Source organism: Pelophylax lessonae (assembly GCF_965119305.1).
Source record: "Pelophylax lessonae genome assembly, chromosome: 12".
NCBI lineage: Eukaryota > Metazoa > Chordata > Amphibia > Anura > Ranidae > Pelophylax > Pelophylax lessonae.
Window position 1 is genome coordinate 101,552,088 of NC_138779.1, and position 11,935 is coordinate 101,564,022.

The 11,935-nt window shown below is 40.5% G+C and overlaps 1 long non-coding RNA gene across 1 annotated transcript; it reads left to right on the forward strand.

Moving 5' to 3' along the window:
• The first annotated feature begins 2,008 nt into the window (after window positions 1–2,008).
• On the forward strand, window positions 2,009–11,048 carry LOC309567915. The gene is made up of 3 exons (XR_014225971.1): window positions 2,009–2,154; window positions 6,219–6,347; window positions 10,665–11,048. It is a non-coding gene; the product is annotated as an uncharacterized lncRNA (long non-coding RNA).
• The last annotated feature ends 887 nt before the right edge of the window (window positions 11,049–11,935 follow it).

Genomic DNA, 11,935 nt, shown 5'->3' on the forward strand with positions numbered 1-11,935 from the left:
TGCAGGGGAACGGCCATGTATCATCATATCCGATCACTTTGTGTAAACGAGTATAGCATGATCCTTTCATTGTGGATTTGCTTTAAACATATTTTATTAGTGAAGAATTAAAAATTAAAAATTAAAAATTAAAAAATGACAAGACACCGAATGTGGAGAAAGATAAAAAATAAAAGTTAAAAACAAAAACGAAAAATTTAAAATTAACCAGCACATATAGATAAAATCCCGGAAGCCTGGATAAAAAATTGTGGGAACCGTGTCCAGAACCTTGTATATAGCTGGTAAAAAATGTGTAAAACTATTAGAAGACTGTTAAAAATTAAAGACTCAAATTTATATAAAAATATATATAAAAAAATATATAAAAATTATATATATATATATAAAAATGATTTAGTACACATCTCAGAAGGAAGGGGGGAAGGGGGGCCCCTGGTCCATATGGAAGAGAGGAGATGTGTTTATGCAAACAAGGGCATTACAAATGTTACTAAAAAAGAATTGTTGGTATTGAAAAGGGGGGGATTTTGAAAAATAGGTCCAGTTGCTTGCTATATTATTGTGTTTGGCAGAGCAAACTGAGGAACCTGGATAAGAATGTGTGTCATAAAGCAGGTGTATAAAAGTGACCAAGTGACAGGGGAGGAAATTTTCGTGTGTTGTAACAATATACATGCAACATTCTTCTAAAGATTGCCTTTTAGCCTTCTCATCCAGCATCATCTTTAGAAGAATGTTGCATGTATATTGTTACAACACACGAAAATTTGATATTTATTTTATGCTTTATTTCTCACTAATAATTTCACTCACGCCAGTTTGTGGCACTGTACTATCCAATCACCTTAAGGTAGCGCCTATACCAATCGTCACATCCTAAATCTCTCCTGTAAAAACGATTGTTTAAAAAAAAAAAAAAAAATTTTGCATTGATACATGTCCACCAGTGCAGTACCCGGGTCCCCATACACTTTTTATGGCAATAAATTGCATAAAAACATAAAAGACTTTTGATTTTCATGATCGTGTCCCATAGACTTTAATAGAGTTTGCATTTTTGCTAGAACTTTTTTCCTGTTTGAGATGTTCTGGTGCGAACTGAACAGTGGGGTGTTCGGCCCATCAATAATTTTTAATACAAGTACATGGCACAGCAGGCACATATCAGGAGTATGAAACGTTGGGGTATTATATTATTAAAATATGTGCAGCTTGGATGATGAGAAAGAATAAGGATCCTGATAAATTGCTCTTCCAGCTACAAGATTGCGGGTTTTTGTATATTTGAGTTGGGTCTCTTGGATTTTCCAATCTCGGCTGTACCCCTCTCCCGTCTGTCCTGTATACTTTAGGTCAGGTCATATGAGGTTACTCTTTCAGAGCAAATAGCAGAATCTCTGGGGCTGTAGGACCTAATCAATTAGGTAAAGGGAGACTTTAGGGTGGAGTCAGGAGGCTAATACTTTTCCTAAAATTATTTCTGTGAGTGACTGCTAAGCCTTTAAATGGGATTGCAGACATTAAGTTATGTTGATGTTATTTATATCAGTTTTTATGCAAGGTTCTCCATGATTACCACAATTTGCAGTTTTTTGAGCTCTCAAGTACTAATCTGATTTTCATTAACGTTTAGAATAACAATGTGTGCCATTTATCTGGGCATCACCTGGTTGGCAATCTGACCTAGATAAGCTCCCACTTTTATTAACCTCACCCTTATTTTCTACTTGTAAATTAGGGTGGAGAAGGGTGTGATAGACACTCTTTTCATTCACTATTAACAGGTTAGATGAGGTGGGTGTCTCCTGATGTCTTCACATTGTAATTATATGCTGTTTAAATACAAAAAAAGTTTTTTCTGTTAAACATTGTATATCATTTACATATTTTGTTTTTTTTAATGCAGTATTTTTTTTATTGCACAATGTGCAGGTGGAGTACTGAGAGAAAACAGCAAAGCTCATTTTTGTAGGATCCAGACAACTCCCTGATTTCTGTCATGTAGTAGAGTATAAATACTGCTTCATGATTTTATTATAGTACATACAGTATACAACTCAGCCAAAATGAGACCACTGGTATACCTGCTTCTCCTCTGTGTTATTGCCACTCTTCATTTAGAGACTTCAGGGTTCTTTATAGGAAAGCCAGGTAAGCATTAACAGATATATATTGTCTTAAACTCATTATTTTGCTTTCTGTCCTCCTTGCTTCTCATTTGTTCATGTCATGGTGTATACGTAAATAGATAGTCATGTTCAACAGGGCTCGTTCTGCAATGATAATGATGATTTGCCACTCATCCAAGTAGAAGGAAAATGGCAGCATTTATGGCCATAGGGATAGTTTATTCATCCTGAAAATGTATCTAAAGCCGAACCTTTTTCTTTTTTTTACATTTTGAGTAGAGTGTTGAAGGGTTACAACCTGTCAGGTTTATATTGCTGTTTGTGTCTCCACTGAAAATATCCATTCTTTCTATTTGTTTTGTCATGGCTGCTAATTAGATAAAATCATTCTTTGGGTGACAATTTTCAACCCAGCAACCTTGACAAAAAACAACTGAAAAATTGACTTGTTGAGCTGGGTGGTGCCGACGAGGCCACCCATAGCTCGAATTTTGGCTGATTCAGCAGGAATTTGATACAGTTTTAATAGTATATCACCAGATTTACTAGGATGGGACTAGGATGGGTACCATTATTATGGAGGATCTCTGTTTAGTTCTACCTTGTGTAAATATCTAACATCACCTTTCTCAACCTCTTCACCCAACAGCTACCCTTGAAGTAATTTTCATGTTTCGGGGAACCCCTGTTAAGAATGGTTATATCTACAGCTAATGGTAGATCATATCATTTTTTAGCAGCCCCTGTACTATGATTAAATTATATTCAGTAATAATTACAAACCAAAATAATAATAATATTGGCCAGAAGAGAAATGCAGACATTAACAATTGTAGTGGCCCTTTACATTCAGGAGAGTAGTTTCCACTTACGTTGGTGGTCAATGTGGTGCTTCTTTACATTGGTCACCAGTGGGAGAAGTGCCCTTACATTAATATTTACTGGGAGAAAGACCCCATTACACTGGTGGTCGATGTAGTGCCCCCTTACATTGAGGGTTAGACAGGAGATCAATCTGCCCCTGCCCACTGCTGAAGGAACTTCTAGTAACCTCAGTAGAACCAAGGTTGAGAAAGACTGATCAAATACATCTCTAGTCACACCCTTCTTCACAAGTATCCTTAAAAAGGCTTGTTGTGCAAGGGAAGCAATGAGGTGTGTCTGACCACGTCTGTTAGATAAGCAAGTGGCTCTGTGGCCAAACTCTGGTTCTTATTGGACTGCGCAGTCTTATTTAGACATATGGTGTGTCTGATTACATGGTGTGTCTGATTGAATATCTAATTCTTTGACTTTAATTGGGCCTTGAAAAACAATTTTTATAAACAACCATAATAGTAGTCTTGATTATTGATATTCCAGAATCTATAGCTTATTGTTTCAATATTTTATTGAACTGGAAACTTGTATAAATGAAATTTGGGTCTGTCTATCCTAAAACAGCTCTCAACTTATCCTCGGACCCTGAAGTAGAGTTTCAGGCAAAAGCTAACCACTCTAAATATGCTCCCTTTCCCCTCCTAACACCTATTCTGACTAACCTATGAAATAAAGATGTATAAACTTACCTATTTTCAGGCTGCTCCCATCCAGTCACATGATCTCCTCTGTGTCAGCCCAGGTTAGCTACAGGCGAGAGGAGAGAGCACTTTTACAACAAAGCATGTTTTCTTACATACAGTATGTTGGTTATCATAGGGTTTAGGAGGGGGGAGTCAACAGTTTTAATGCTAATTAGGTTGAGGCTGGAATACTACTTTAACTTTTCTTTCTCCTGGCTGCCTTTTTTATACTCCTGACCTCCAGAAACCAAAGCCTATGTAGCCATATTATCCTTCTACCTGACCTAACTCTCAACATTTTCTCAAATGCTTGCTCTCTATTTTCCTAACTGCTACACTATAATATTTATCTTCTACAACCTGTGTCCACTTGTAATGAAAGTGTTCTTCTTGGAACAGCTACTTCCTAATTCTTGACAGTCCATTATTTAAAGCGGTAAATACTGTACAAATACTGTAGCTGCTGACTTTTAATAAAAGGACACCTACCTGTCCAAGAAACCAGCGATGTCCTCACCTGAACTGGTTCCTCACTAGTCTTCGGGTCCCCCAAGCTGGCATGTTAACTGTGGGCAGCTGGCTGTAACTCTATATGGCTTCACAGCCAGCTGCCCACTGAGCATGCGTGAGTCATGCTGATCTTTGTGAATGGTCCCGTAGCCTTCTGGAACTGGTGATGTGTCCCAGAAGGTTGGGGGCAGGGAGGGGAAGAGAAGAACGTCTAGTGGATTTAATGATCTCACTGGAGGTGGTAGAGGAAGGGGGGAGGAGACAGAAAAATGTAACTTCCCCTTTTGGGCGAAGTTCCCCTTTAAGACACTCATTACACTCCTCTCTTACAAGCTATGTCTGTTCCTTCACAACATGTCATCCCTCTGTCTGGCACATCTATAAATTCCTCATCAGGTCCTTGCTCTCAGCTCTCCTGGCTGCTCCACTACACTCCTCAACTTCCGCCATCTGTACTGTATATCTATCTCACTTCGCAACATCTCATACCTATCCCTAGCAAATCTTTTCTTTCTGTACAGACACAGCCGCTGTTCCTTATTTTGACAGGCATGCAATGGCAGGTGAGCAGTTTAGATGCACAAACTCTGCGTTGAGTTCAATGAAGCCATCCATGCTTACTTACCTGTCAATTTGCCTGCAAGCAGATCAGTGCTAATGAACAAAGGGCTCTTTGTGCTGTACTGGGCTGAGTTCCCAAGTACTCACTAAATGATCTGGGTGCAACCACTCTCTACTGCTCTCTGCTATTTCCTTTACATACCAGAAAATACATTAATCTTGTTGCTGTTAATGTGTCTGCTAGGGCTGCTGCTAACTCCTACTCCTGGACAGCCAGACAACAAGCATTTTCCTCTCACATCAGGACACAAGAAAACAGTTGTGGAGCATGGTTTTATTGTTTTATTAGGGGTAATAACTTGGATGGGGTAAAGGGGTTATGGGATGCCCAGCTTGAATGGATAGGGACAACATCCTTCCAATATACAAAATCCTGGATTGTTCTCCCTCCTGGACTCCAACAGTCTTTAGTGATCAAAAGCAAAAGTCCCTTGAGGACTAGGAGCTCTCAACCCCTTTAAAACTGCACAAAATGTTGTAAGCTGCATACAGGAGTATCTCCTCTCCTTTGTAGAACTGCTTCCAGGTCCACTTCCTGCAGGAATTGCCAGCCCTCCTGACTGCCTGTCCACCAGCCCACCTGGCTGCTCTGAAGATCTCCCAGGGCAAGGGATAGGCAGGGTTAAGCACAGTGCTGTCCCCCTGAAAGCTTGCTACTTGTGGCAGTCTCTCCACTTATGAATCCCCGGGTATTCTGATGTACTCACTCTGTCCTCAATGCTCCCTGCTGCTCCTTAGGCAAGATTCCTTCTCAAACAGTAATGCTGTCTGAATCTTCCTAAGCCAGTATGAGTCCAGCCTGGAGGCAGAGCCCCCCCCCCCCCTCCCCAGACCCAGGGGTCCCTACTAGGACCCCCCAACATACTCCCCAGCACTCCATCTTCCACCCGACTCCCCTGCTGGCATGCCTCTCTCAAATTTAGGAGCTGACCTAGCCACCCTGCCAGGACACTCTGCTTGGGGGATTGGCCAAGTTCCCCCAAGTATGCAGATCAGCCCTCATGGCCACTGCCCTCTAGCTTCAAGAAGCTTCTACCAGCTTCCAGATCCAGGGGAGGTACCAGAGATCTGCCTCTATAGAGCCATCCAGCCTGACCTGCAGTAACCCTGACCCAGTTTCAGACTCACAAACTAACCATGAGTCATAACTTAAATTTGCCTGCACAAACACTAGTAGCACACTAGAATGTGCTACATGTGGATAATGAAATCCCAGGACAGTAGATAAAACATTATGATGGCTTCTGTTTTTGTAGTCACTGTATGACTGTTTCAATTGTTAACTGCATGGATTCTTATTTGGAATACATTTGATCATATAAATATGTATATCCTCTGGTGTGCAAAAGGAACTTTTTTTTTATGTTTGCTTTTTTTTTTCACTTTCTTGCAGGATGCCCCCCACCTAGTGGCCGTAATTGTCAATATGTTAAGGTTCGGAACCAATGTCAACAAGATATACAATGTGGTGTATCTGAGAGGTGCTGTAACAATGGGTGTTTCAGCCTATGCACTGTTGGTGGTAAGATTTCTCAATATATTAAAATGGGGAAAAAAATGTTTTTTGGATAGACTGGGGAAGGGTTAGAAGCTCTGTCAGGTTATATAATATAGAGTGATATAGAGAGACTCCTCACTTTTCATTTGGCTGTTGTAACTAAACTGGAAGATGGCACCTTTACTAGGGCTGGTGACTGTACCTGTACATCCCTCCTGTTTAGGTTGGTGCATAAACAAAGCTTCTGCTCCCACTGTCATTAGACAGCGCAGAACATAGGTTATAATAATCACAGTGCTGACTGGAGAAGCTTGTACCATGTGATCACGGTAATGACCAATCACAGTGAACACCAATGTAAAGAATGTGGTACTGTTTGCATTGTTGAGCCCGGACCTCCCTCTTAAAAAAGAGGAAAGTACACAGAATTTATTGAATTAATTGATGGTTTAAAATACCATTGACTATCAATTACTGTGGGATTGCTTTTTGGGTATAATGCCACTGACCAACATATCTGCGGGATTGTTTTGGGGGGGGGGGGGGGTTTGATGTACAGCTAACTACCACTGATGAAGGGTGAGTGGCTTTAAAACTCCACTTACCACCAATGATTATGGGATTGTTTTGGGAAGGGGAGTTTATTTGCCACGGACTGCAATTAATCGCAGGATTGTTTTGGGGAGGGGGGCAAGCTAAAGTGTTTTGGGTTGATCCATGACATCTAGCTATTGCATGCAATTTAATCCCCTAGGTTACTTTCATCTACTAATAACAGAAGACTTGTACTTAACTTAAGTGGGTGACTTTTAAGGGTTAGACACACCTTAATTTTTTTTAACCCCTACAATACCAGAATTTTTCTTTATTTTCAGAAAATTGTGGCAAAAATCTAGATCACCTCAGGGTGTCCACTTTTAAAAAAGGGATAATTTTGGGGAAGTTTGTACTGTCCTGCATTTATATTTGATGTGTTTTTATACAAGAAACAGAGTTTTTTTTTTTAATGTAAAGTTCTGTTTCCATTTTGTAGTAAAAAAATAAAAACTCCAGTGGTAAATGAATACAACCAAAAAGCTTTTTCTGTCTAAAAAGAAAATGATATAAAATAAATTTGGGTAGAGTCAGGGCCATCTTACCGAATGGGCACACTGGGCAGTTGTCCGGGAGGCCCCACCTGCCCAGCGCCCCAGCCAAGCATTAGTCCTGATTCCCGTGTGCATCCCACCACCGAACTTAGCAGATGGCAAGCGCCTGTCGTCCCTGCGCTGCTGTCAGGCCACTTGGGCCATGGAGGGAGAGCCCACAACTGCAGGAATGCCTGTCCGCCTCCATGGGAACGGGCACACACAGGACAGTCGAGTCTGACTTCCGTCCGTGTGTGTTTTCACGGACCCAGCCGCCCAACTTGGAAGCTGTCATTAGCCTGGCACTACTGTAGCAATAAAGATAGCCTTATCGATAATTTGCATTTTTGTTCTCGTGGGTGTTTGTGTAGGCAGGGCCTCAGTGCACTGCATTGCCCGGGGCCCTTTTATGCTCTTAAGATGGCACTGGGTAGAGTGCTACATGATCGAGTAATTGTAAGTCAAAGTATCAATGCTGAGGACTGAAAAATGGCCTGGGCAGGAATGGGGGTGTAACTTGCCGGTCCTGAAGTGGATAAAATGTAGGTAAAGTCAAAACTTTTTTCTGTTTTTCTTTGCAGTTTTAAAACATAATAGGAAAGGATTAGAACCCCTATCAAATTATTACAATTTTTTTTATTATTATTTTTTGCTACCTCTGTTCTTTTAAGCCTGGTTCATGCTGGTGCGATTTCAGACGCAATTTGAGTTGCACAAAATCAATGACAATGGAAGCCACATTGTTTTCAATTGTACCCGTTCACAGCAATGCAGCGCAGCATGGCATGATTTTTGAAAAGGGGCCCTGTACTACTTCGGTGCGATTCCAGCGTGATTTTGGCCCCATAGAATATGCAAACCACATCCAAAACACAACCTAGTTGCGCTACATAATTGCTGTGAAAATTGAAAGAAAATCAGATTGCAGTAGTGTAAACCTAGCAAAAGGGAGAACTCCCTTCCCTCCCTGTCCCGCGGAGCCAATAGGAAGTAAAAAAGAAAAAGCTCTCCAAAGTGAGGAGAATCCCAGCTGTGACCCAAACAGAAGATTTCATTCATGTCTCTGCCCAGCCATGCACTATGCCGCTGTCTGGTGACATGTGGTGCCTCTCAGTGTACCGTGACACCATGCTACATGTCTGCATTTTACCGCAGCTCATCACACTGCACCTTCCAGCTGGCATTGCAGTGTGAACGAAGCACATAGAAAAACTATTTGATTTTTAGGTAACCTAGTGAGGATCTAGTGTGGAAAAAGTTTTTAGTTACATTTTAAAGCAGCCTTTAATGCGCCTTAACAGTATAAAATTAATATGCATTTTGGGAATGTTTGAAACGCGTTGCACAGGAGTTCAAGTCACATCAAGGGACACTCCTCAAAGCTCTGTGAGATATTACTTTTTACAATGTTAGTGGACACTTTTGATGCTTTGCAACCGCACCATGATGGTGCCTATGATGTATACTGTGAGTTTGTAGCACTTTTCAGTAGAAGTGAATGGAGGCACATGCAAATCATCAACACCTGCTGAACTGTGCAGAGAGCAATATTTTTGCCTCGCTGCGACACATAGTAACACTAATGCTGCCGTGTGTACACCTCTATCTGCTCCCTGCTTTAACAATTTTGATTGCGTTAATAAACGGCTGGGCAGCTGTAAAAATGCAATCTAACTGCTTATTTTCAATGCCTGTGGGAACGAGGAACAATCCTTCCTTACTGTGATTACTGTATCCAAAACAAACTTAGGTGTGCACATGGGGTGTGCCTATTGTGCCTGGGCACAACCCAATCACCCTGTGTGGCACAGATTACCCTTGATATCTCAGCAAAGCCCCCTAATGTCTCCTAAAAAATTGTAAAAAGATAATTAACAACAAAATAATACTGTAAAAAAATACTTCTGACACCAGTCTCTGCCCTGCTGACACCATTCACTGCTCTACTGACACCGTCATACATGCATGTGTTTGGGCTTTGAGGTGCACACCCTAAAGTACTGACACCATCCACTGCTCTACTGACACCATCACACGTGCATGTGTTTGGGCTTTGAGGTGCACACCCCAATGTACCGACACCACCACGGGCCGAATGTTGGCTGGTTTCTATTGAACCAGCCGATGCCGCCCAACATTCAGCCCGGATGCACTAGACTGAGGTCTAGCATATTAGTGTATTATGCCTTTACCTTGCAGAAAGAATATATATATAATTTTTTTTTTTTTTTTTTTAGTTTCAGGGCAGGGTCACACCATAGAAATGCAGTCTGGAAGCATTCTGGATGCGTTTATGCATGACCGTTTCTTACGTGTTTTTGATGAGTTTCAATGCATTTTTTACCATCTTTTTCTTCACTTCTTCATCTTCACTTGTAATAGACATGTGCATTTTTGATGCGTTTAAGTGTGTTTTTGATGCGGTTTACCGCATTCCAGTACAGTTCAGTGCAGAAAAAATGCAGCGTGTTCTACTTTTTTTCTGGGACAGGAACGTACTGGAACTGACCGCACTGGTGTGAACTATGCCAATGGAAACAATATAACCTGCTAATCATGCATTTTTACTGCAGAAAAAAACCCGCATTGGACTGCATGTGGTGTGAATCTGCCCTAGTTTAGTACCGCTTTCACAAAACAAATACATGCCTTAAATGTATCTATGGTCAAAATTTTAAGTTGTATATTGATTTCCTTGTAAACTTACTTTGTGAAGACCCCTAAACATTTAATTCTTTGAATTCTGTGACACATATTAACTATGTCCTGTAAGTAGGCACTGCTGTGTCACACATTTCACAGAGCCTGCCTTCTGAACTACAGAGGTCCTGAGAGGAGGAGCTTCAGGAGTTGAAGTCAGTACAGGAATCACTGCTTGCAGGCAGCAAGGTACCATTGGATATGTAGTCCTTAGAATTGGGAAGTAAACAGCAGAGGAGAAGCTGCAAAGCATGCAGGGATTTCAAGAAGTTGTGGACAGAAATGGCCAGGAGACAGGGAGAACTCAAAACATGAAAAAAGTATTTATTATAGGGTAATATTAAATTGGATTGTCAAAAATAACTATTTGGATTGTTATCACAATGTTGATGTTATAAAATGAAAATGTTTGCTGTGGCCTTAGATCTCCGTAAAATATACCAAACAAGGTGTTGAAGTCTTATACAAAATACATGGTCTTGGTAACACAGATATTTTTTTTCTTTATCTCCAGGAGTGTTAAGAAGCATCTCACGCGTGTCTAATCCAATTATCTGGTCTGTTTTTGGTCCATTTCAAAAAAAATAAATTAAAATATTCTTCATGCTTGGGAACGACTGTTGTTCAGTTTGCCAACATATGTCGTATAAACACAATTCACTAAATTCCGTTTATCGTCACCTACCTTTCAACTGCTGGACTGAAACAATGAACTCATTGGTTCTGAAAGATGCTTTCTCTTTCATTAGATGAAGACCATACCTGTTCAGTACACTTGAAGGACTATCATCTCCTATGGCTGGAAAGAAAAAAAATATATATTTCATCAAAAATGATGCAAATGCACTGCCTTGAAAAGACCAGTCAATAAATGTACAAATAAAGAATTTATTATTTATGCTTGTCTCATGTGATTGATTAATCAACCAGTAATGACCATATCATGTGTAGCCAATGTGAAATTTAGCATCATGGAGCTTAAGGTGGTTCTTAAGTTTAAACATTTTTTAACCTTAAAGTGGAACTTCACCCTCTCAATCAACATTGGCCATTTTTAATCCTTATGCTGCTAGCATTAGTAAATAGAAAGGAAAGGATTTCATATTTACAACACTAAGGTGAACTAGCCCTAAAAGTATCTCAACCACCACAAATTACATTAAAACCAAACTCCAGTCAAAACTTGTCCTTTTAGATTTTGGTACAGTTGGGAGGGCTTTTATAAGTAAGTAGAATCTTCCACTTGAAGTAACTCTTCTCCACTCGGGGCCATTGACACCATAAGGCTGCTTAGGCTGCCACCTTACAGCTCCAGGATAGGGTGGGCGGTAAAATCTGAATCCCCAGTTACTTGCTAGGGGTTTCGATTTTTAACTGCTGCAAACATGTGCTTTTAACACATGCCTGGCTGTGTGTGTACTTTTCTAAAGCCGACTATCAGAGATCTCTAAATCTCTGATACTCAAAAGAATTTTACTATGAATCTATTACAATTTTTCATTACCCATAATTATTTGGCACAAGTTCATACTACTTACAGAGAAGAGGTGTGGCCATGGAGGCTAATTTTGCCCCCAGTATGGCCAGCCTCTTCATGACCAAGTGGGAAGGGGATGCCATCCTGCAGGAGAAGTGTCCAGAATGAATTCTTTGGAAACACTTTATAGATGACATCCTCTTAATTTGGGATGGGGATAGTGACTCGGTAGAATTCTTTTAAAACTTTTTGAACTATAATGATAGGGGGATAGTGCTCAGCCATGAAGAGAGCCCTGTCACCATTCC